This window comes from Sceloporus occidentalis, unplaced genomic scaffold (assembly GCF_023333645.1).
Source record: "Sceloporus occidentalis isolate IW3139 unplaced genomic scaffold, rSceOcc1.0.p SCAF_1, whole genome shotgun sequence".
Taxonomy (NCBI): Eukaryota; Metazoa; Chordata; class Lepidosauria; order Squamata; family Phrynosomatidae; genus Sceloporus; species Sceloporus occidentalis.
The window spans coordinates 101,970,664-101,996,030 of NW_028316981.1; positions in this window are offsets into that span (position 1 = coordinate 101,970,664).

Consider the following 25,367-nt stretch of genomic DNA (forward strand, 5'->3'; position numbering starts at 1 on the left):
TCATTCAAACAGCCCTCTGATGAAATTCCTTAGCTCCTGTTTTGGCCATGACCTAGAGGCACTGCTTTTACACAGCCAGTCCCAGCCCAGTGCCATGCTGGGTGATGATGGGAGTTGTAAACCAACACATCTGGAGGACATGGGAATAGGATGGCTGTTTCAATGACAATTTCCAAGCACTGTAATTCTCCATGAAAGCTTTAACATCTCTATAGATACCCATTGATTTTGACACATGATAAATGGTATGGTAGGGCTTAAATACCCTAAAGGCACCACATCATCTGATCTTGGAAGCTAAGCAGGGTCAGCCCTGGTTAGTACTTGGATGGGAGACAACCAATGAATACCAGGTGGTGTGGGCTATATTTCTGAGGAAGGAACTGGCAAAATCCACCTCAGTACAGTCTGACTTCCCTATCCACAGATTCTTAATCCATGGATTCAAGCATCTTTAACTTGAAAAAATATTATATATATATATATATATATATATGTATATTCTGAAAAGCAACTCTCAATTTTGTAATTTTTATATAAGGGACAGCATTTTACTATGCCATAGTATAGCATGGAACTTGAGCATCCATGGATTTTGGTATCCACAGGGAATCCTGGAACCAAACCCCTGTGGATACTAAGGGCCCACTGTATTCCTTTCCTAAGAAAACCTTGTGAAATTAATGGAGTCTCTATAAGTTGACTGTCCGTCCATTGAAGTTGTGATGGCAACTTTCCAGTGTCCCATAAATAAAATGATGATGATGTAGCCTCTCACTTCCAGTTGTTGATTTATGAAAAAAATGTGTGGGTCCATTCAACAGAATCCTAGAGCTTATAGGCGTGTTACAGACCGCCCAGAAGGGGCAGTCTCGCGCCACTGCTGGTTGCTCCGCGAGGGATCTGCAGCAGCCAAACCGTGCGGCTCCCTCACGGAGCAAAAAGAAGCCCCAAAATGGCGTTTCTTTCCGCGGCGCAGATATGACGCCATGAGGCGCCAATGGCACACTCACAGTGTCATATGTGCTGCGCGACATGCGGACGCAGCACATCCGCTACTTAAAGATGGTGGCCCCCGTGTGCAACAGGGGCCACCATTTTGTATGGACTGGGTCCGTATTAGGGTTGGGGTGTCCAGAAGGGATGCCCCTTTCTAATCCTAATACAGACCCAGTCCATACTTTATGCCCGTTTGTAATGGGCCATAGTTTGGCAAGGTATTTAGAAACTTTTGCTAGAAAGGTCTAGTGCTCTAGTTCAGTAAGGAGAACACTGGAGCAACCTAGTAGAAAATTCCAAGAACTTCCCCATACTAAAAATCCGAAAGCTCCCTGGGATGACCTTTAAAGTTATAACAGGTGGCTATAATTGTGTAATATATACTTTAAAGCATTAGTTCAGACCTCTCTTGGTAGCTATTTGCTAGATGATGAGATGCTTCCCTATCCTTTCATTGTCATGCATCTTCTGCTCCCATTTTTTATGGTTGGAAAGATTTTTTCTTTGAAGAAAGCATATGGCAGGGAGTACAGCTGAAATTATTATTTAGTGAAGGTTTGTAAGGAATTTTCCCTCTGTATATCCAAAGGTTATATCAGACCTTTGTGCATAGACGGAAGTTCCATGGATAAGATTTCACATTTCAGCTACCCTGATGTATGTGTCTGAATTTAATGAGAAAGGAGCATACTGCAGAGCTTGCTAAATGAGTAACTTGTAGACAGCAATGAAAAATGTTTTCAGTGAGTTGGCACTACCACCAGTTCATCCCAACAGATCAGTAATTTAACATGTGAGTCATTTAGTGCCTCTGTTGTCTTGACAGCAGCAGCATCCCTCCTCTTGAATAAATGGCCTTCATCATAGGAATCCAGCTGGTAAAATGACCCTGAAGACATGGTGGCTCCTCACCGTCTGACTTGTACTTGGCAATTATACTCAGTACTCCTGAAACTGGACCTGGTGCTTGGCCACCAGAGTCAAAGTCCATCAGTTACAATGCTGGGGGAGGAACAGAGTCTCCAAGAACAATTTCTAACCGGAATGGCCATCCTCCATTGTTAGCTTATCTAGTTCCCACAGCGTATTGTATTACCTCTTCTATTCAACACTCTGTTCTAAATAATTACAAGCCTCTCTCCAAGCAAAACACTTGGAAAGTTTTTTTTCTTGAGAGGGAGGGGGCATGCATTTAGTTACTCATAAGCTTCCAGAATGGAGAACCAGCATGGAGTAGCGGTTTGAACGTGGGACTAGGTCTCTGGAGATGGAGGGGGGTTCAATTCCCAGCTCAACCATGAAACCCACTGGGTGACTTTGGGCAAATCATACTCTCTCAGCCTTAGGTTGACAACAAATTTCCAAGAAAACCCCATGACAGTTTTGCCTTAGGGTCACCATAAGTTGGCAATGATTTGAAGGTACACAACAACAGCAACATAGCCTCCAGTGGTTGTGTTTCTATAACATTGGCTTGGGGAGTCCAGTCTGCTGTGTGTGTGTTACATTGCCTGTCAACTTACAGAGACTCCATAAATTTCATAGGGTTTTCTTAGGCAAGGAATACTCAGAGGTGGTTTTGCTAGTTCCTTCCTCTAAAATATAGCCTTCAGCACCTTGTATTTATTGATAGTCTTCCATCCAAGTACTAACTAGTACAGCCATTCAAGTATTGACCCATTTAGCTTCCAAGATCAGATGGGATCTGGTGTCTTTCAGCTATTTAGGGATGTTACAGTAGGAGTGTTTTTGTTTTGTTTTTGGTGTCTCAGTCCTAAACAACATAGCTAGTAAGAAAGGATAAAAGGAGTTGTGGTTCTGTTACTTCTAGAGGATTGCAGTTTCCCCCTTTTTGATTTAAACAATCATATAGAAATGTAGCCTTTTGTAACTCTCATGTTTGATTTTCAATTGGCCTCAAGTTTTTAACTTCAAACGCATTTATAGAGATTTTCAAATGTTTCCCAGCTAACCAATTAGTTTTTTGGCTTTCTAATTATTATATGTATGCATGTGGATTGCAATGGTCAAAGTATGACAGCTTCATTTTAACCATCTTGGTTTCCAGGGAAATCTCAGGCCTGATCTGTTCTAAGACCCATGTTTGTGTTTTTGGCCATCCACAGTATCCTCAGCACTCTTCTCCATCACCACATCTCAAATGAATTAATTTCCTTTTAATCCATTTTCTTAATTGTCCAGCTCTTGCATCCATGTGTGATGTACGTGTTATGTGCCTTCAAGTCGCATGTCAACTTATGGTGACCCCATGGATTCTATAGGGTTTTCTTAGGCAAAAAATACTCAGAGGCAGTTTTGCCAGTTTCTTTCTCTGAACTATAACCTACAGCACCTGGTATTCAAACCCAATTCAAAAAGAATATTGAGAAACTGGAGCGTGTCCAAAGGAGGGCGACTAAAATGGTGAAGGGTCTGGAAACTATGCCCTATGAGGAATGACTTAGGGAGCTGGGGATGTTTAACCTGGAGCAGAGAAGGTTAAGAGGTGATAAGATAGCCCTGTTTAAATATTTGAAGGGATGTCATATTGAGGAAGGAGCAAGCTTGTTTTCTGCTGCTCCAGACAACAGGACCCAAACAATGGATGCAAGCTACAGCAAAAGAGATTCCACCTCAACATTAGGAGGAACTTCCTGACAGTAAGGGCTGTTCTACAGTGGAATACACTCCCTCGCACTCCCTCGGAGTGTAGTGTACTTTCTTTCCTTAGAGGTCTTTAAACAGAGGCTGGTTGGCCATCTGTCGGGGATGCTTTGACTGAGAGTTCCTGCATGGCAGAAGGGGCTTGGACTGGATGGCCCTTGTGGTCTCTTCCAACTCTGTGATTCTATGATTCTATTCATTGGCAGCCTCCCATCCAAGTACTCACCAGAGCTGATTCTGCTTAGCTTCCAAGACCAGAGGGAGGGTCTGGTGCCTTTAGGATATTTAGATCTTTCTGTCCTCTATACAATTGGTAAACTGCCTCTGAACATCAAGCCCCATTTAGCCCATGACTACTAGCCACTACTATCCTCTACCAGGTTTATCATTTTCTTTGTAAAGCATTCTAAGGTCACAGTCATGATAACTTTTTGTGGCAACAATTTCCTTAGATGAATTATGAACTGGGAGAAGTATCTCTTTTGTCCTGAATCTATTGCCAGATGGTTTTGTTGGATAAATTGATAAACTTCTAGAATTATGAGAGACAAAACAGTTCAGTCTGTTGCTTCTATTTCACTTGGATGCCCTGATTTAAAAAACTCCTCCCCCATGCCTGTTGCATTTTGCTACTGAATTCTATAGGGTGGGAAACGTGGAAGCAGCAGGCAATAGACTGAACTACAAAACAGCGACTGGAAAGAACTTTCAGTACACTTGAGGTTAGAATGTATAATTCAGGCATTTTATCGGAAGCATTTGCCTCTGGTCTTCAATTAGCCAAGTGGGTATACAGATTTTTAAAAAACCACCAAGCTGAAGGCTTTTTAAAGTACTGTAAAAACATTTTATGGTATAGAAATTGGATATGGTGCTGTCTGGGTCTGTTGCGCTAGATTAACTGACCTCCCTTCCTTTTAGTTGTAAAACTTTGCTGGAATTTTGCTTCCAACATTTTCAGTATAGATGAAGGCTCCGAGTAAGAATGGGAAACGGCAGATATTGTATTTCCAAATAAACACAGTTAGGATTGAGCAATAAAGCTAATATTTACAGAACACTTACTCGAAAGTAAGAACCACACAATTGGTGGAATTTCTTTGCTAGTAAAGAGGCTAAAACCAAAGTTAATCATGTGTATAATACAAGACAATTAAGTCTGGCTTTAGGGAACCTGGAAAAGACAGTTGCCTCACTGAAGATTTTGGTTAGTGTTATTAATCTATATACATGGAGGAGAGCGAATTGATTTGGGACTAACTCAGTTTGGAGAAACTAGAAGATATCCATTCAGCTGCATTTTAAATTAAAATGCACAAATGACCTGCAACAAAATGATGCAGTGCGGAAGGCTTCTTCATGGTTAGGGTTTAAACCCGTATTGCAGAAATAATCTAGTTTGATGCCACTTCAACTGCCATAGCTCAGTGCTATGGAATTTGGGGAATTGCAGTGTGTTGTGGCACCAGAGCTCTCTGACAGAGAATGCTCAATGTCTCACAAAACTACAGTTCCCAGAATTCCACAGCACTCAGCCATGGCAGTTAAAGTGGCATCAAAAGGGATTATTTCTGCAGTGCAGATGCTGCTCAGGCCTCTTTCAGGAAAACCTCATTCCATTCTCCTCCCTGATTTTCTATCTTCACCATCCACCTATAGATATTCTGCATCCTGGGGTCACTGAGCACATTCAGTTCTCACTGGACTGTTGTGAGGTTCCTAAAGTTTGGAAAAGTTACTTTTTTGCATGTCCCCCTCGGTGGCCATGCTGGATAGGGGATTCTGGGCATTGTCATCCAAAAAAGCGTGGAGACACTTCCTCCATTTATTTATTTATTGGCTAGTTCTGCAAAAACTGGATTTCCCTGCTGACTAGTTTTCTCCTGTGGGTGAGTGGCACCACTTTGGTTGCAAAGGCCTCTGCACTAGGAAAATAAGTGCCCTCTTAGCAAACAGAATTTTAAAGGTGGAAACTCATCTGATTTTAATTGTCTGTGCTTAAAATTAATCACTACCAATTGCAACAGAATTTACTTGCAAGTGAGAAGGCAGGGCTGCTTGGAAGAAAAATCCTTGGGATGAAATGTGACTCGGGCTTTTAATCAAGCAAGATCCATAAAGTGATATATTGCAACAGCCTCATCCATTTCTGTAGGTTTTATTTCCTAATAAAGGCCACAGTTAAAGCTGGCCTGGAAAAGAAGTCAGTAAGTGAGATGAGAGGAAACTATACAGATGGACGTGAAAGCTCTTTGGCTGTATCCACGCTGCATCATTAATGCAGTTTGACATGGCTTTAACTGCCTTAGCTCAATGCTATGGAATTCTGGGATTTGTATATTTTCAAGATATACAAATAGCCTTTTTAGTCAGAGAGCTCTGCTGCCAGAACAAAGTACAAATCCCAGGATTATTTAGAATGGAGCCATGCCAGTTAAAGTGGAGTCAAATTGTATTAATTCTGCAGTGTAGCAGCAGCCTTCTTCTCAGATGCACCTATAGCACCTTTTGCTTTATAAGCAGCACCAAAGATACATTTCCTGATATGTGTGCATGTATGTATGAGAATGAAGTATTGTAATCTCACTTCTTCTAGTTATATATCCTATTTATCCTTCAGCCCAGTGGGATTTTAACCTAGTTATGTCTCCAGATGTTACCTGCTTTAGTGGAATAACAGCAGTACAGTCCTAAATTTTGTTACTCAGAAGTGACCAGTTAAGTACTAAACCCTTCCTGTATCTATTCAGAATTCCACTATTTCAATACTCCAAAAATGGGGAAGGATGTGCATAATAAGATTACAGCCCAATCTGGGGTTTAATGGGAGCAAAATGAGGACAAAAATAAATTCTCCCCATCAATTTCTTTCAGTCCTCGAAGGTCCCCTTGCAGTAACATAAAACTGGTCTTTCCTGGCCTTAATACCCTCCAACCATGAGATCCCATCTGATTTTGGAAGTTAAGGAGGGTCACCCCTAGTTAGTCCTTGAATGGGAGACCGCTAACGAAGACCAGGTGCTGTAGATGATATTTCAGAGGAAGGAACTGGCACAAACCACCCGGGAAAATTCCTTGCCTAAGAAAAACCTGTGAAATCCATGGGGTCTCCATAAGGTGACTTGAAGGCACACACATAGACATTTTAAAGTAGTTTAGGTATCCAAAGATAAAGGGGAGGCCAGGTTACCATGAGAATTCAGGCAGGCTGCTGAAAATCATGACAGGGTGGCTTTTATATGGAGGTATGTTTTAGATTATGTTTTTTTAAAAAATTTGTGTAAGTTTTTAATTTTAAATTTATATTGTTTTCAGTAGGTTATTTTAATTGTTTTTAAAGTGTTTTTATCCTGTGAGCCAACCTGGGTCTCTTTTTGGGATAAAGGTGGCATAAAAATGAAAATAATAATAAAAATATAATGATGATGATGATGATGATGTGAAGACAGCAAACATTTTTTTCCAGTTTTCAGCATTTCACTCTGCCATGCAAGGGTCAAGGAACAAAAAAATTCATTTAGAGGAGGCCCTGAGTTCTTATTGGGGTGAGGGAAACAATGCTAGTGTGGCCTACTGGTTCAAGCATTGGACTAGACCTCTGGGAAGCCAGGGTTCGAATCCCCGCTCAGCCATGAAAACCCACTGGGGAGACCTTGGGTGAGTCACACTCTCTCAGCCTCAGAGGATGGCCATGGCAATAAATAAATAAATAAACCTTCCGAAGAAGAAAACCCCAGGATAGTTTCACCGCTTTGGGGTTGCCATAAGTCGGGAAGAAGGCACAGAACAACAACCTGGGCAACTGAGGGGCATGTGTTTGGGGGTGCTTGTGGGTCTGGGCTGGGGTGTCCTGGTCACTGGGGCTGGGTCTCCTTGCAAGGCCTTCTCCACCTGGCCCAGACCTCACAAAAGGACAAGATGTTGTTAAATTGTAGCCAAAGCCCCAGAGGAAATGAGGGTTTACTCCCTCCCAATAGCCCCCCTCCTGCCTCCTCCTCCATTCCTGCACCACCACCACCCTCTTTGCCTTTCCAAGAATTTCTCCAACACCACTTGGCTTTGCAATGCCGAGATTGCTTTGTGTGGGAGGCAATGCCTTGTCACCTTTGCAATGCCTCCTGAATAATCCAGAATAAAGAGGAGGGAAGCAGATTGTGAAGTCATTGCCTCCATCCCCACTGGTCCCAGCCCCACTGCAGAAATAACCTGGTCTGAGACTTCTTGAACTGCCCTGGCTCAGTGCTAGGGAACCTTGAGGAACCTTTAGTGGGGCACCAGAGCTCTCTCCGACAGAGAAGGCTCAGTGTCTCACAAACACCCAGAAACCCCTAGCACTGAGCCAGGGCAGTTCAAGTGGTCTCAAACTGGGTTATTTTTGCAGGGTGTTTTGGGCCCTAATGGACCTACTCCAATGTACCAATGTCAGCTTCAAAATGATAATGATAATAATGTCAGCTTCAAAATAATAATAATAAGGTCAGTGTACCAATGTCAGCTTCATAATAATAACAATAACAATAATAATAGTAATATCAATGTACCAATGTCAGCTTTAAAATAAATAATAATAATAATAATAATAATAATAATAATAATCCAATGTCAGCTTCAAAATAATAGCCACAACAACAACAGCAACTTGCAATATTAAATGCCTATTTTGTTGCATGTTTACTTTCCTAGGAATTTAGGAAAGTTTTCTGGTTCAAATTTTTAAAAAATTAAATCAAGATATCAAGATTTTTGTGGGTTTTTCGGGCTATGTGGTCGTGTTCTAGAAGAGTTTATTCCTGACGTTTCACCAGTAGCTGTGGCTGGCATCTTCAGAGAATGCTGACATGGAAGAGAATGGGTATCAAGATAGTTGATGTTCAAGCAATCTAAGCAGCTACATGGTGATGATGAAATGCCTTTGTTTGTTTTTGTGTTTGTTGTGTGACTTCAAGTAATTTCCCACTAATGGCAATCCTAAGGGGGACCTATCTTGGGGTTGGCAAAATTTGTTCAGAGGAGGTGTGCTATTGCTTCTCTTGAGGCTGAGAGAGTGTGACTTGCCCAAGGTCACCCAGTAGGTTTACATGGCCCAGCTGGAAACCAAACCCTGGTCTCCAGAGTCATAGTCCAATACTCAAACCATGCTGGTTCTACCATTTTACTCCAGTAGATATGTTTATTACTAATCATTTGCCATTTATGAAGGAGTGAAAGGTTTGGCGGACTGACCCAACAGCCCTGGAAAGAACCAGAAGATCAGCTTAATATGCAAAATGTGCTGCCTTCAAACACTTGTGGGATAGAAGGATTAATTCAACATACTCTTCAGAGCAATTGGACGTTATGTTATACAGTCAGTGCTCTGTTTCCACAGATTCCTCATCCGCAGATTCAACCATCCACATCTTGAAAATATTTTTTAAAACATCAATTCCAAATAGCAAGCCTTGATTTTGCCATGTTTGGCCATAAAACCCACTGAATGACCTTGGGCAAGGCACACTCTCTCAGCCTCAGGGGAAGGCAATGGCATACCTCCTCTGCACACATCTCAGCAAGAAAACCCCTGGATAGGTTCACCCCAGGGTTGCCATAAGTCGGAAATGACTTGAAGACACACAAACACACACACTCCTGGAGTCTAACCAGTGCTCACCCCACTAAGCCATGTTGGTTCCTGACTAAAAGATGTTAAATGGCCAACATGGAGGGGGGGGGAATGAAAGGGGAAAGGATGTCCATGATTGCCAGCTTTGTCCTCAAAGAAACCCGAGTGACGTTTTCAAACACAGGCTGAAATATGCCATTGGCAGGACCGGAAATATTCCCGGTTGCTTCATCTCCTCTTTTTCATTGCCACTGAAAATAGTCACAAAGAGCTGAATCACTGTGGGCGATGCTGACATCAAAGCTACAAAACCAGAAGGGGAGAGGGAGAGAGAGAGGAAATCCCTGCACTGGACAGGAAATGAGAAAGGATGGACTGTATCTCTGCTCAGGGCCCCATGGGGAAAAAAAGGCTCTCTGGTGTGTTGTCAAGCCCAGGGCTGGACTCCTCTTTCCATTGCTAACTAAGCCCCGGGGGATGCTCAGATTGCAAAGATCCTGTGTGCAGCTGCTGCTCCAGACAAGAGGGGCAGGAAATGCACAATGCTGATTCATCTGGAGTAGGAGAGCCACAGCTGAGCATCAGCCTTTGCTTTGCAAAGCTTTGCACAGAATCTGAGGCTAAGGAAGGGGGGGTACACTTAGGCTGCATTCACATTGCTGAAATAATGCTGTTTGACATCATGTTAACTGCCATGGCTCAAGGCTATGGAATTTTGGGAATAGTAGTTTGTTGCTCTGGTGCCACAACAAACTACCCTTCCCAGAATTCTCTAGCCTTGAGCCATGGCAGTTAACGTGGTGTCAAACCGCATTATTTCTGCAGTGGTGAATGCAGCCTTAGACTGAGCTTCAAAATATTGGCTGGAATCCTGTTGATTCGGCTGCATCTGTGCTACAAAAATAATAACAACAACAATTATTATTTCTTACCTGTCTCTCCCCATGGATTGAAGCAGGGAACCACAACAAATCAACCATTAACATCATCAGTTAAACCACATGAATTAAAACATGCCAGAGCTTAAAAGGACAAATACAGTCGGCCCTTCTTATACACGGATTTTTTATACACGGATTCAAGCATACAAGGTTTGAAAATGTTCCAAAAAAGTATAAAGTTACCTTGATTTTCCATTTTTTATAAGGGACACCATTTTGCTATGCCATTACATTTAATGGGACTTGAGCATACATGGATTTTGTTATACACGGGGGATCTCGGAACCAAACCCCAGTGTATAACAAGGGTCCACTGTACAACCAACACATTTTAAAACAGATGACATGTCAAATTCAACATTTTCATTCACAATTTAAAATAATCCAGATAAGCCTGCCCGAAGAGACTGGTCAAATGCAGTTGGACACTACTTTAATTGCAACAGTGCAATGCCATGGACTTCTGGGATTTGGAGTGAGTGATTTAGCTTTCTCTGTTGGAGCGCGTTTTGGTGCTGCAACAAACTACAAATCTCAGGGATTTGTAGGATGGAGCTATGGCAGTTAATTTAATTCTGCAGTGTGTCAGCAGCCACAGGAGTTTATCACACCGGAGAAATTTCTCTTAATTTCAAATGAAAAGAAAGTGGGGCCAGAACGCATTCACGTAAAGTCACTAGTTTAGCGAAATTACATGAATGCTCATTGCATTCGAACTGGCTTCCCATTGCCCAAAAATAGCATGTCATTGCCCGAATTTGCGTGTGGCAGTCTATCACACAATAACATGAAACCACATGATTGCGCTTGGATTGAATTCCCATTGTCTGAATTTGCGTGTAGTGGGTTATCACACAATAATGTTAAACCCTATGATTGCGTTCAGATTGCCATCGGATTATACTTCCAATTTCCCTTGTCTGATAAACTCCTCAGTCTCAGCAAGAGCGGAGCCCTTGAATCCATTGTTGAATGTTGAGTCAAGATGGAGGCAAATCCAATTGATTCAACAGGTCTACTCTAGTTGGAGTTAATAGGATTTAAGCTATTGCTCTTTGAATTACAACTTCCAGAATCCCCCTGTCAACATGGTGGATTCTGGGAACTGTAGTATAAAGAAATACTATTTCCAAGTTCTAGACCTAGACCTTAAGATCTGAGGCTGATGGCTCCATTTTGGTTCTTTCATGTCCCAGGGGTCTCCCTGTTGATGGGACTACATCCAAACAATTCCTTTAAAACAATTAAATTAAAACAAAACAAAAGAAAAAGAAAAGTTCAATTTATCTGGAAGTTGTGCATGTAAAGGAGGAAGTCTGCACTGCTAAGTCTGTTTTTTCATAGTCATCATAGCTCATGTCTCATTTCAGGTTTGGACTAAACCCAATAGGGTTTCACCATCCCACTGACAGGGAAGCTGAGACTGTAGATTTTAGATAAGGCTGATTCTTATCCTATGTTGTGGATATAAGCCCCAAACAAATAAGTCTACAGTCTTGTGCCTGCAATGACCTGGGAGTAAATCCCACTGACTTCAAGGGGATTTGCTCCTGAGTAGACAGACATGCTCAGGATTGCATTGTTAATTCCAGGAGCTTGAACAAGGGCCAACTCAGTACTAGGCTGTCAAGCTGCTTTTTGGAGTTGCTCAAAAGAGGAGAGCCAGCCAAGCAGTCTCTGGCATCTCCCTGGTACTCCTAGGTGACCTCACAGCTGATTTGGAGCCAAGGAAAATAATGAAGCACTGAAACAAATTAGACAGAAGGATGACATAGGAAATTGCCTCCTTAAGGCAAGAACAAGATAGGATGTATCAGTAAAGTAACACAGCTGACATTGCAGGGTTTTGGGAGGAGGGGAGTAGAGTGTGAACATTTGGGTTCTATTAATTTTTCAAATTACTCACTGCTTTTTTTGAGGAAGAGCTTAAATAAATTTGCTTTTTTATTCTTGTACTTGTAACAGTGCAGGCATTTTCAAGCATTCAACGCTTAAAGCTATAAGATGCTCAGCTCCTAGAATAATCATCTTGGTGGAAATAGTGAGAAATCCCCCTCCCTTTTTTTTTTTTTTAAGATAGGAGGTTCTAATGTGACCAGTTGTGAGATTTTGGTTCCCTTGTACAAGTTGGCATTTTCAATATGTGATGATGATGGTGATGGCCATATTCTACAATACTGCTGATTGCAATCCAGCTAGAGTGCATAAAATCTCCCAAGCTGATAATCATAATTTGTGCCTTCAACATTTCCTGGATTCTTGATGCCTTACAGAAAAGTAGGGATTCTTTCCTTTGTTGCCACATTAATTCAATGGCCCTTTATCCCCACTTTAGGTGTGATAGTCCTTTATTTGATGGCATCCCCTCTTTGAAGGGCACCTTGGTCCATATTTGATTCAAAGATAAAGAGCCATCAGAAGGGAAAGCAAAGCCATGGAATGTGTCCATCAGGAGCAGGCACGTCAATGATCATAGTCTTCCCTATTGATCACCATTGTTCTTACTGTAAACAAATATACTTCTTTTTAAAATTATGATTAGGTCTAAATTTGTTTTTATATGCATAGAAACCAACAGATTGGAAATACTCAATATACATTACAGTCCCCAAGAAAGGGAACACAAGGGATTGCGTAACCACAGGACCATTGTATCAATTTCCTATGCAAGCAAAGTGATGTTCAAAATTCTACAGTATATATGGAATGAGAAATGCCAGATATCCCAGATGGGCTCAGGAAAGGATGAGGCACTAGGGATCATACTGCAAGCATACATCGACTAATGGCACACACCAAATAATTTCAAAAGAAAATCAACCTGTGCTTTATTGTTTGTTGTTATTCATCCTTGACTCATGGCAATCCTGTGGATGAGAGACCACCAAAACCCCTATCCTCCACTTCTCTACTTAATTCCTGCCAGCCCATACCCGTGTCCCCCATGATTGAGTCCATCTATCTGGCATGCACTCTTCCACTCTTTCTTTGTCCCTCTGCCTTTCCTAGCATTATTGTCTTTTCCAGTGATCCATGCCTTCTCATTATATGGCCAAAGCATGTCAGCCTCAATCATTTTGGCTTCTAAGGAGATCACAGAATCATAGAGTTGGATGCAGGAAATCTAAATCAAAGCGTCCCTGACAGATGGCCATCCACCCTCTGTTTAAAGACCTCCAAGGAAGGAGACTCCACTAAACTCCGAGGGAGTTTGTTCCTCTGTCAAACAGCCCTTACTGTCAGGAAGTTCCTTCTAATGTTGAGGTGGAATCTCTTTTCCTGTAGCTTGCATCCATTGCTCCGGGTCCTAGTCTCTGGAGCAGCAGAAAACAAGCTAGCACTCTCTCCTCAATATATATCCCCAGCTCCTTAAGTCGTTCCTCATAGGGCATGGTTTCCAGATCCATCATAAATTTAGTCACCCTCCTTTGGACATGCTCCAGTTTCTCAACATCCTTTTTAAATTGTGGTGCCCAGAACTGTACACAGTATTCCAGGTGGGGCCTGACCAGAGCAGAATAGAGTGGCATTATTACTTCCATTGATCTAGACACTATTCCTTTATTGATGCAGCCTAAAATTGCATTGGTCTTTTTAGCTGTTGCATCGCACTGCTGACTCATGTTCAACTTGTGGTCTACTTGGACTCCCAGATCGCTTTCACATGTAGTCTCGTTCAGCCAGGTGTCACCCATCCTATATCTGTGCATTTCATTTTTCCGCTCTAAGTGCAGTACTTTACATTTCTTCATGTTGAAATTAATTTTGTTAGCTTTGGCCAGCTTTCTAATCTATTAAGGTCATTCTGAAGTTTGATCCTGTCCTCAGGGGTATTAGCTATTCCTCCTAATTTGGTGTCATCTGCAAATTTGATAAATATGCCCCCAATTCTGTCATCCAGGTCATTGATAAAAATGTTGAATAACACTGGGCCCAGGACAGAGCCCTGTGGGACCCCACTGGTCACTTCCCTCCAGGATGAAAAGGAGCCATTGTTGAGCACCCTTTGGGTTCGGCCGGTCAACCAATTACAGATCCATGTAACAGTTACCTTGTCTAGCCCACATTTTACAAGTTTGTTTGCAAGAATGTCATGGGAAACCTTGTCAAAGGCCTTACTGAAATCAAGATATACTATATCCACAGCATTCCCTTCATCTACCAAGCTGGTAATTTTATCAAAGAAAGAGATTAGATTTGTCTGGCATGATTTGTTTCTCTGAAACCCATGTTGAGTTTTTGTGATTATGGAATTGCCATCTAGATGTTCACAGACTCTTTGTTTAATGATCTGCTCCAGAATCTTTCCTGGTATTGATGTCAGACTAACTGGACAATAATTGTTGGGATCCTCTTTTTTCTCCTTTTTGAAGATGGGGACAACGTTTGCCCTCCTCCAGTCTGCTGGGAGACTGGAGTTCTCCAGGAGTTCTCAAAGATTATTGCTAATGGCTCCGATATCACATTTGCCAGTTCTTTTAATACCCTTGGATGTAGGTCACCTGGTCCTGGAGATTTATATTCATTTAGATGTGTCTTCTCTGAAGATGCCAGCCGCAAATGCTGGCAAAACGTCAGAAATAAACTCTTCTAGAACATGGCCACAAAGCCCGAAAAACCCAGGAAAAACTAAGGATATGCATCTCTTGTAGAGGGAGCTCTGTGGTCATACATCCATACTCATGTAGGTATCTGTACGATGTGCTGGCATCTGTTGTGTGGGGCTGACTCACATTATCCTAAACATTGTTTCACATGTTTGCCACCCATCCTTGAATAGGGCTATATTGTGTGTACGAAACTGAGTAGACAGCTTTTGTGATCATACAGACCTGTTCTCTTCTGGAGCAGGGGACACTCCATCTGGGAATGGTGACCTGTATAGACTGCTAAATCGGTGTATTATCCCTCTCTCTTTCCTGTTTCTTATGGGTGCTCATTCCCCTTGTGCTAATCATATAAGTCAGGCAGGATCTGGAATGATAGCATGAGAAAGAGAGTGTCCCATGCAGGTGCTGACATCCATCAGGGATGAATGAGAGGGTGCAGATGAGATCCTCGTCTTGCCTCAACTGGAAAAAGAAGACCTGCATTTTATCACTTGAGCACAGCTGTTTCTATCAGTCATCAGGAGGCAAAGAAAGTGCCTTAGGCAGTGGGTGTTAATTGGTAATTTATGTCCTTCCTGTCACGAAGTGTTACTTTGAGGTATTACCAGCTTCTTCCTAACACTTGAGTCCTTGAATAAAGGAAGGTTGGAAAAAAGAGGGTGGGAGGGGGAACTGTTCTATCCTAGTGCTTTTTTTCAAAATACGTGTGTCATTGTCTCTGTTTCAGATAGGTTGCTCTTTTTTTACATTATGTGATTAATTATCTTGAGGACTTCACTGCTATCTGTTTGGCTCAAGTTAATTTCGAAACTGGTACTTGGGTGGTCAGGCACCTGTGGCTGCAAACTGCAATAGCTAGTGCTGATTCGTACAAAAAGTGTATGAACAGGATGAGCAAAGTTTCAATAAATCATTTTTGAACTACAGTTACCAGAAACCTCCAAATGGATAACCCTTGGCTACCCTGGCTGGGGCACTCTGGAAGTTTTACTCCAAAGACATAAACACTGCACAGTCAGGTTATGAGGGACATATTTTCTCAAGTATCTCTGGCACAGATGTGCATGTTCTACCTGCTCAACTAATGAACTGAAATGGTCACTCACAAAGGCTTACCATCTAAAGTATAATGTGTGTGTGTCTGCCTGTCTTCAAGTCACCTGATGACTTATGGTGATCCCATGAATTTCATGAGGTTTTCTTAGGCTGCATCCACACTGCAGAAATAATCCAGTTTGACACCACATTAGCTGCCATGGCTCAATGCTATGGAATTCTGAAAAGTGTAGTTTTGTGAGACATTTAGCATTCTGACTCAGGCCCCATGCAGACTGGCATCAAGATCTGGAAGGAACTGTGCTGATTCGGATGCCCCTCCCCCGAATCTCTCCGTTAGCATTTTAAATCAAATGCATTCTGTGCCTGCTGTAAAGGTGCCTGCTGTCAATCAAGCGATCGTCATGGTGACGTTTTGCAGGGGCATCGGAGTGTCCTCCCCCCTCCTTTTTTTAAAGAGCCATGCACAAAATGCCCAAAGTGTCAATTTTTTAAAAACCTCTTTCTTGTGTGTTGTGTGTATGTGTGGGCATTTGGGTCAGATCTGCCCCTGTCCCCATTATCAATCCCATGCAAGCTAATGCATCCCCCATTCCTTGCCCCCCAGAATGCCTCTTACATATGTAATAATAATAACGATAATAATACCTCGGAAATGCCAGAAAAGGATGCAGTTGCCATGCATTTTTTTTTTTTTGCTTTTAAAAGCAATTCAGGGCTGCCTCTGAATTCAGTAGCAAAAGCATGTATCATTTTGTCTAATTGACAAGAGCAAAAATGTAACATTGATTGTAAGTCTAGCCTTTTGCAACATTTGTAACATTCCCCTTTGCTGGAAGTGAGCAGATGAAAGAGAAAGTGCACAAACTGCTAGCCCTGCTCTATCTGCCTCAAGAAAACAAATCATGCGCATATTTGGTCAAAAATAATTTTAAAAAAATATGAAAAGGGGGGGGTGCCTGAGGTGAACTCCGCCTTTGACCTGACCTGACCTGACCCTTTTCCTCCTGCTAGAGGAGCTTTGCCATTGCCTTCCACTGAGGCTGAGAGAGTGTGACCTGTCAGTTCCAACTAAAGTAGACCCATGGAATCAATTGGGAATAAAATGGAAATGCAGTGTAGGCATTCCTGTAGCATCCACATATAACACAAATAATAATAATGATAATAATAATAATCCAGGAGCAACAGGAAAGTAGAACAAGCAAGCACCCAAAAAATAATGCGCATAAATTGTCAAAACAGGCTGATGTCCCTACATCCCATAGCTTGGACCCACAGCCCTACTTCCCTGGGCAATCCTCCTTCCTACCGACCCTCACCTCCCTTTGAGCTTTCTCCACCACCCCCCACCTCCCTCTGACAATAATCCAGGAGCAAGATGAAAGTAGAAGAAGCAGCCTGATTGCCTTACATGCCCCAGTGTAGCCCCACATTTCCCCCTGGAAATCCTCCTCCTCCTCCTCCTCCTCCTCCTCCTCCTCCTCCTCCTCCTCCTTCCTTCAGACCCTATCCTTCCTCAGGGATGCCCACTGACCCTTTCCCCCAGCTCCTTCATCCTCATCCTCCTCCTGTTCCATTTTAGAATCCCCTCCATGGCTCCCTTCCTCCCACGGCCCCTTTCTCCTCTTCCTCCTCCTCCTCCTCCTCCTCCTCCTCCTCCTCCTCCTCCTCCTCCTCCTCCTTCATCACTTTCTCCACCCTCACCTCTCTCTGACAGCCCTCTGCAGCCCAAAAGTCACCCCTGATTTCCCCCTTTCCTCCTGTCACCCTTTGCATCCAGCGATTCCCCTTTTTTCGGCTCTTTCCTCCTCCTCCTCCTCCCCCCTCCCTTCTGATGATGGGAGGGAATGCTCCGACCTCTGCCCGCCCCCTGACCCTAATCCCTCCCTAATTTGCCCCGATCATGATCGAGGGCAAGTTCAAATTTGGCACAACCCAAGTCTTTTGGGAAAAGACGGATTTTAGCCTGATTCTGGATACCTCGGTGTATGGGGCATATCCTTGTGCAAGCCCCAACATGGATCGTGATGGATTTGGATCCAATATGAACTTCACGTGCAAGAATCGCTTTCAAACCCAGATTTTTTTGTAGTCTGAATGGCCCTCAGAGAGCTCTGGTACAACAACAAACTACAAATCCCAGAATTCCATAGCATTGTGCCATGGCAGTTAAAGTGCTATCAAACTAGATTATTTCTGCAGTGCGGAGGCAATCCCAGGCAAGGAGTACTCAGGTTGTATCTGTAGAAATAATGCAGTTTGACACCACTTTAAATACTGGAACTTCATCCGATGGAATCCTAGGAATTGTATTTCTGCAAGGTCTTTAGCATTCTATGCCAAAGAGAGCTGGTACCTTCCAAAAATATAAATCCCATGGTTCTGTAAGATGGAGCCACGGCAGTTAAAGTGGTGTAAAACTACATTATTTCTAAAGTGTAGATGCACCCCCAGAGGTTTTGCCAGCTCATTCCTTTGAAATATAGCCTATAATGCCTGGTATTCATCGGTAGTCTCCCATCCAAGTAATAATGTGGGCTGACTGTGCTTAGCTTCCAAGATCTGACAGGATTTAGTGTCTTTACAATATTTTATGGCATTAGTGTTTGGTGCCTTTAGGCCTAAATCTAAAGTTAGATACTTGAAGAAAATAAGAGAGATGGGATGAGGGAAAATTAAAACTGTAAGTGATGTTGCTGAACCAAAGGTCTGGCAGAAAAGAGGAAGTTTGGTTAGAACTATAAAATAAACATGAGTTCTAGAATTTGGATTGGAAACTAGACATAGATCTGACAAAGGCTGGAAACCAGACATAGGAGGTTTCTTAGGAACTAGGACTTTCTTAAAAGGAGGAGTCTTTTTCATCCAACCCATCATTATCTGCAACTGATTTGATCTTTGTAAAGTCTTTGGTTAGTCTTTCAGCAGGCAACTACTAGGGGCTGGGTGGTGGTGGTGGGGCTGCATTGGTCTTCCAAGGGAACTTTGAACATCCTGCATATCTTCTCTCTGCTATTTAAAAACACACATACCAACTTTTGTCAATTTCCAGTTTTAAAAAGCCTTTCCTGGGCCTCATATGTTCTGCCCTCACTCCCAAAACAGGGAGAAATTGCATCCCATAACTCCTGGAACAAAAACAGGAGATGCTGGCAGAAACTGGGGGCTGTATGTACCCCATGACCCATATTTTCTCCACTCTTGTTGGAAAAATAAACTGGGCTCATCATAAAAACATCTAGAAAAGAGAAGGGGGATTCTCTCCTTTTCTTCTGCCTGCTATGAGCCATTGAATGAGCTTTGAAGGACCAAGAAACTGCATGCCAATGCTTCAAACCCAATTTAGTTAGTATGACCAAACACTAACGCTCCGCTTGGACTGTATGAATACAAGGGTAGCTGAATGTCTGCATGCTCCCTCTGAATTCAAATTCCAGCACATAATGACAACTAGTGCGCACTGGAGCTGGGGGGGGGGGGTGGTGGTGGTCAGAATTCATCAGAGGCAAAGCCAACTACTTTTAATTCTCTACCCATCTATTTAGTTGCTGGGAAAGAAGAAAAGCTTTGACCTTCTGGACACTCTCTGGAGATCCAGAAGAATGACAGCAATGCATTTCCATTTGGCTGAAACTGCAGCCAAATGGTGTCCAGACATTGATTGGCCATTGGGCTGTATGTTGAAATGGAAGGAGAAGCCTGGAGGAAGAATGCTGGCAAATGTTGAAATTCTACTAGAGATCATGCATTATCTTTGCCATACCTCTTTGTGTGTGGGGGGGGGGGGAGGGGGAGAAGTGATGGACAAGGGGAAGAAGGATACTGGTGACACCCTAGATGTCTTTCAACTTCAACTGGCCAGTGGTAAAGGATCATGAAAGCTACAGGCCAAAAGGCCTGGATGGAGCTGACTTGGGAAAGTCTTTACTGCACACTCAGGCCTAAATCTTCTTGTTACTCTTGGCTAAATTTGACATACTAGGGCTGCTGCTACACTGCAGAATTAATGCAGTTTGACACTGCTTTAACTGTCATTACTCCATTCTGTATGGGATCCTATGGTTCATAGTTTGTTGTGGCACTAAAGTACTTTGACAGAGAAGCCTAATCATCTCATTTAATCTCACAATTCTGTAGCATTGAGCCATGGCAGTTAAAGCGGTGTCAGACGGCATTGATTCTGCAGTGCAGATGCAGCCTGAATCAACTGGCTATATCTATGTGTTGACTCATTGTTCAATAATTGGTTTAATGGGTCTACTCTAGTTGGGATCCGCCAACAGGATTCCAGGCTTGGTGTGCTAATTTTCTGGTAAATATGTTTCATAGAAACAGTATGTTGCTTAGACTGAGGGAACTTGGATGCAGTAGTTTTAACCACATCCAGGCAAGAACCAAAGACAGTGGTTTATATTAGGCCAAAAGCCACACAGAGTGAATTAAACTGAAAACTGAAGATGGAACAGGAGGTCCTAGAGTGATAAAAGGATATAAGTAGCTCAAGCTTCTCCAAGATCAATAGGACTAATGTGTGTTCAGCATAAATGAGTGCTACACCACATATGTTTGGACTGTGGCCTCACTGCCACAGGATACAACTGTGGCCAAGGAGGTAGTGAGATTCAAAGAGGGATTGGGTATCTACACATATGCCAAAGATATCCAAAAGTTAGAATTTAAGGAAGAGTGGTAAACATATATGATGACTCACCATCTGTTAATCTATTCTTCTGCTTCTAGAAACTGGGTGGGGTGTTGGGTATGAGCAAACCATCTTCAATCTGTTTACTTCACCAGGCATGCAGTTTCCTTTCAATCCTGTAGGCCACACACTGGCACTTAATTGGATGATCTTCTATGGCTGACCCCAAGCTCTTGTGTGTAACTAAAGTGTGGAAAAGTTACATTTTGGACTACAGCTCCCAGAATCCCCCTGACAACATGTTGTGGAGGGGTGTCTGGGAGCTGTACTCAACAAACAAGCAAACAACCATTTACAAGGTCTGTTTATAAGTTCTCTTATATTCTGAAGAGAGAAGATGGAAAGCCATCTTAAATCTGCAATATAGGTTTTATTTTTATGGAATTTGTAGTCATGCCATCTTGGGGGTGGGGATTAAAAAGCCAGTAAAGCTGCTACATAAAGGAACCCCAAACAACCTCCTTTGCTCTTTGATCCTCCCTGCAGAGAGTACATAATAAAGCAGTTGTTAAAATGTTAATCCAATTTTAAAAAATGGCTTTTGAATCATTTCAGAGAGGAAGTGTTGGCTTCTGATTTCTCACGCCATGGGCATTTTTAAAAAAATCATCCTGGTCCTCCCCATTCATATATATATATATATATGTGTGTGTGTGTGTGTGGGCACTTGACAGGTCCAAGATCAGCTATCATTGTGCTAAAATTGTTTTCAAATAGTAGAGATTTGTTGTTGTTGTTTGTTCAGGGTCATCCTATTGTTGGGAAAAGAATAGTTTGACTAAAGGCTGAAAGTAAGAGACTTGGTGGTATGCAAACACAGGTGAAATGTGGAATTCCTTCTCTAAATACTTTGGTTTGTCTCTGCACTGAAAAAGGTCAGATTACAAGACCTTGAACTAAAGTAGTTAAGGTCTAATGTTCAGAAATGTTTCTGCCAATCAAATCCACTGTTTAATCTTTTAATTTAGCAAGATGACTCAAGAAGAAAAGTAATACTCAAGCAATTGCCCCTTTAGCATTTGAGTGGCTTTTAAAAAACATTAGAGTAAAAATGAAGTGATAGATTCCCTGCATGGAGAAGATGGTGAAATGCTAATGAGTGGCACAGAGAAGGAGGAACTGCTCAACACCTTCTTTGCCTCTGTATTCTCCTGAAATGTAAACAGTACTCAGTGAGGTGGAAATAGAATAAATGATGAAGTGGGGGTGAGAGATGGTAAACCAATTAAGGTGAAGGGGTGGTACACAAATATCTAGATGCTTTAAATGAATCAGATTGAAATTGATACAAGAAAAAGTTCCCAGGGACGTAGCCAAGGGGGAGTTCTTGGGGTCCGGACCCCCCCCTTCCATTAGAAAAATGTATGGTGTGTGCTGCCACGCTGCCGCAGCCAAGCCCCATTATAATGGTGGCACTTAGTCTGGACTCCCCCTTCCTAAAATCCTAACTACGTCCCTGAAGTTCCAGAACAGATTGTTGGTAGTTGAATACTTAGAAAAGTAAGTTGCCAACCAACTTCAGAAAAGACAAGTTGTACAAGATTAATCTTACCTCCTTTTTGGTAGAATTGAAATCTTGGTGGATGAGAGGAATGCTGTGAATGTGGAGTACAGTATCTTGATTTCAGCAAGGTCCTTGAAAAGGTCCCCCATGATATTCTTGCAGACAATCTGGTCATATATAGGTTAGACAATGCTATTGCTAGGTGGATTTGTAGTTTGCTGACAGACCAGACCCCAAAGGTTCTCACCAATGGCTTTTCATTATCCTGGGTGACAGTGATAAGTGGAATCATGCAGGGTTCTGTCTTGGCTCTGGAGAAACCTGGATGAATAGTGGAGGGGACACTCATCACATTTCCAGATGAACATCCCCTCCAGCTAATTCCTCAGAGCACATCAGTCAGTGTTCAGGATAACATTAACAGATTGGAGAGCTAGGTAAAACAAACAAATGAATTTCAACAGGGATAAAAATCAGGTTCTGATTCCTGGCTTGATAACAGTATGTATGTGTGAAAGGGATCTAGGGTTAGTCAACCACAAGTTAACAAAAAATCAATGGAAAAAAAAGCTGATACATTTCTAGAAATGTAGTGTCCTGAAAAGGGAAAGTAAAGAATACTGCTCTACTGTGATTAGATTTCACCTGAAATATGGTGTCCAAATCTGGGCAGCCCAGTTCAAGAAAGATATTTACAAGCGGGAATGTGCTCAGAGGAGGGCGACCAAGGTGGTTCTGTAAATCAAGACCTGTGAGCAATGGTAAAGGAAGTTGGATATATTTAGCCTAGAGAAGAGAGAAGGTATTTGATAACCATATTTAAATATTTAAAGGGTTGTCATGTGGAAGATGGAGTTAGCTTGTTTTCTGCTGCTCCAGAAGGTAGCTCCAAACCATTGAATTCAAATTACAAGAAAGGAGATTCTGATTCAACCTTATGGAGTTATAAAAGCTATTCACCAGTGGAATGAACTACCTCAGAAGATGGTAGACTTTCCTTAGTGGCAGGTTTTCTTATAAACGCTGGATGGCCTTCTCTTATATATGTCTTAGTGATGGAGCTCCTGCATTGTACAATGAGTCAGTATCATACGCAGACTTGTTATAGGCAGCTTCCAACATATGCGGAAGCCGCCGGGAAAATTGCGCATGTGCCCATGGTGCGTGTGCATGGTGAGCATGTGCACTTTTTGCCTTATGTGAGGAGGGGGGGGGTCTGGAACGGATCCCCTGTGTAAGGCAAGGGCGAACTGTATTGGATGTTTGTTGGGATCACTACTCATTCTGCTGAATGATGGGGCAAAATAGACCACCCCGAAGAGGTGGCTTGGGGCTGCAGAAACTGCACGCCGTGGCCCCAATCTGCCTTTTTGCCAAGGGAAAAAGAAGTGGCAAATTTCCGCTCTTTTTGGCACAAGCAAAAAGCCAGCTTTTCCTGCCATGCTGTGGCTCTATGGCACTCTTGGGTGTGTGGCGTCTAAACACCGCACTACCGGAGTGCCTGGAAGCCAGCCCACATGTTGGCAACTGGGCAGCATGAAGCCAGCTTCTGGGTGGCTTCAGAGCATGTGGCATCAAAATAATGCTGCCCGGATGGTGGCGCAAAGGGGTGGTCTGTTTCATCTTTATGATTCCATGAACTATCATTTTGCTGCCTCTCTTTCAGCATTGGGCTAGACATTAGGAAGATAAACCAGAATAGTATGGCAATTCTGTGTCTCTTAGTGCAAGGATGGCCAGTGCTGACAGATATTAGGACTAGTTTTGTTTTCCTGAGATCTGCCATAGACTGCATCTGCTCTAAAAATGTGACTTTTCTGCGTTTTTACCCAAACAACTTTGACCAGACGTTCACTCCTGTTTAGAAAAAAAAAAAACCACTCTTCTGTCAGCTGTCATTAGTATCTAATTTTCTGTGACATGTATATAGTTTTACATGTTGGCCATCCTATTTTTGATTTTGTATTTATATCCTGTTCCACCATCTGCTATATCTTTCCATTTGTAGGAAAATGTAAATGGCATTGTAAAAATCACTGAGATACACAGGTGGGTTTTGCTAAGGAAAAAGTACTATCTCGGAGCAAATGTTGAAGGGAATCAGGAGACTATGGAGGCATCAAAAGTTCTTCCATATAGATGCCACAGATGGTAAACTGAAGGGCCATGGACCATGATGAAGAGAAAACAACATTTTGAATACGACAGAAAACAACAACACCCATTTGAATTTCCCCTCAGTATGGAGTGGAAGAGTGCTCCTTTTGTTAGCATAGTACTTGAGGATATCACAGATGACCACTCCTGCCCTTCTCCATTACATCAACTAATTTTCCATTACCTCAGTCAATAGTGTCCACCAGTGGAAAATTTCTGTGGATCTACACAGCCATTGCAAGATAATCAGGCTGAAACCATCACAGTAATATTGCTTCACCACTGACTGTGTTGTTATCAGAGGAATGTGAAAAGAGGATCACAGCAGAAAAGGATTATTGTGATACAAAATGAGCCCACAAGCATTGGAATGTGTTCCTTAAACGCCACTACATTCACATGTATGTGCAGCCAGTCAGCCTTGGTCATGCAACAGGCAACATTCTAGATAAAGGACATGCAGATTGTCTTGGTGGACCTTCCTGGATTCCTGCTGTTCTTTTCCAGAAGCACAAATAATGAAGGCAGTTCTAAATTGGAAGATCTCAAGATCCTCTCAGACACAGTGGGATTTTAAAAGGTTGAATATGGACATGAAGAAATTAATTTCACTGCTTTCAGAAAATTAGAGCCTAACATTTCAACAGCATCGCAATCCATGAAGCCAGGAGATTTCACCAGAGGCTGAAAGAAAGTGACATATTTCTGCAAACCAAACCAAAGGAAAAACATCTTTTTAGATCTTTTCTGGTAACACAGGTGCTGTTTCTATATTCCTGATTCACAGTGGAATCTCCTATACACATCTACACAAAACCAAGTCCTATGGAATTGAATGGGACTTATTCTTGCCCTGGCTCAACTGTGTAGTCTTTTGGTTTTTTATAAGTACCACACATTCTTTTCCAGGATAGCTCTGCTTTCCCAGATTGTCTGTATTCTCCCCAGATCCAAGATAGCTTGTCTTTCTGAGGTGTGATTCATAGCATCATAGAATCATAGAATAATAGAGTTGGAAGAGACCGCAAGGGCCATCCAGTCCAACCCCCTGCCATGCAGGAAATCCAAATCAAAGCATCCCTGACAGATGGCCATCCAGCCTCTGTTTAAAGACCTCCAAGGAGGGAGA